The sequence below is a fragment of the Brassica oleracea genome, chromosome C2, assembly GCF_000695525.1.
Source record: "Brassica oleracea var. oleracea cultivar TO1000 chromosome C2, BOL, whole genome shotgun sequence".
NCBI lineage: Eukaryota > Viridiplantae > Streptophyta > Magnoliopsida > Brassicales > Brassicaceae > Brassica > Brassica oleracea.
In genome coordinates, this window is record NC_027749.1 from 45100895 (window position 1) to 45101917 (window position 1023).

Sequence of the window (1023 nt, forward strand, 5' to 3'; positions counted from 1 at the left end):
TTAATTAGTAATAAATTTAACAACATTTTTTTATCATAAACAAAAGCTAAATAATACATCAAGTCTTAAATAAATAAATAAAATATTTCAAATATCACATAGAACTGATAATCAAAGTTATAAGCAAAAAAAAAGTCATTAACTAAAACATTTAATACGGTAAACGACCTCTACCATATTCATTTGTGATGCTCTTACGCAAAGCTTCTATCGCTCTATCACCGGTCGGCTCATATACAAAAAAAACCTTACTAAAGAGAGGCTGAGCTTGAGAGGGTTTGAACTTGAGAGATCCTGAGCTTGGAGAGGGTTTGAACTTGAGAGAGCCTGCGACCTGCAAAAAAAAAATAACAAACCTTTAGAACCAGAGCATCAGACTCAAACCAGATCACTCAAGTTTAATTCCTCAAGTAAAGTAACTCATGACACAAATCTTACTAAAGAGGGTCTGAGCTTGGGGAGGGTTTGAACTTGAGAGACCTGCGACCTGCAAAAAAAAAATAACAGACCTTTAGAAGCTGGCAAATGACAGTACATGTTTTGTAACTTAAAACCACTTGGAAAGAGAGCTCAAATGCTCAAATATACAAGCAAGGACGTATTGGTGATGTAATTCATTAATCACAGACTCACTGATGAGAGTAAAACAAATGCATCACCAATATACACAGAACATCATAACAATACGTGAGAGATTAAAAAGAAGAAGAAGACAAGTTTTGGCAATCTATACGATCAACTAGTGTAGTCACAGAACATAACTAATCAATCAAAAACATCATACCCTGAGAGAGTGAGCTTGAGAGGGTCTCGAGAGAGTGACTTGAGAGGAGCAACGGCTTTACACAAACCTAAGCATCAAAAACCCAATGCTATCATCACTTCATCAACCCAAAAACCCATAAGACTCAAATCAATATGTGTATCAGAGACAGTTACCTCGGAGAAGAGCTTGGAGAAGAGATAGCTCGAGAAAGAGAGCTCGTGAGAGACAGCTCGAGAGAGAGAGCTCGTGAGAGAGAG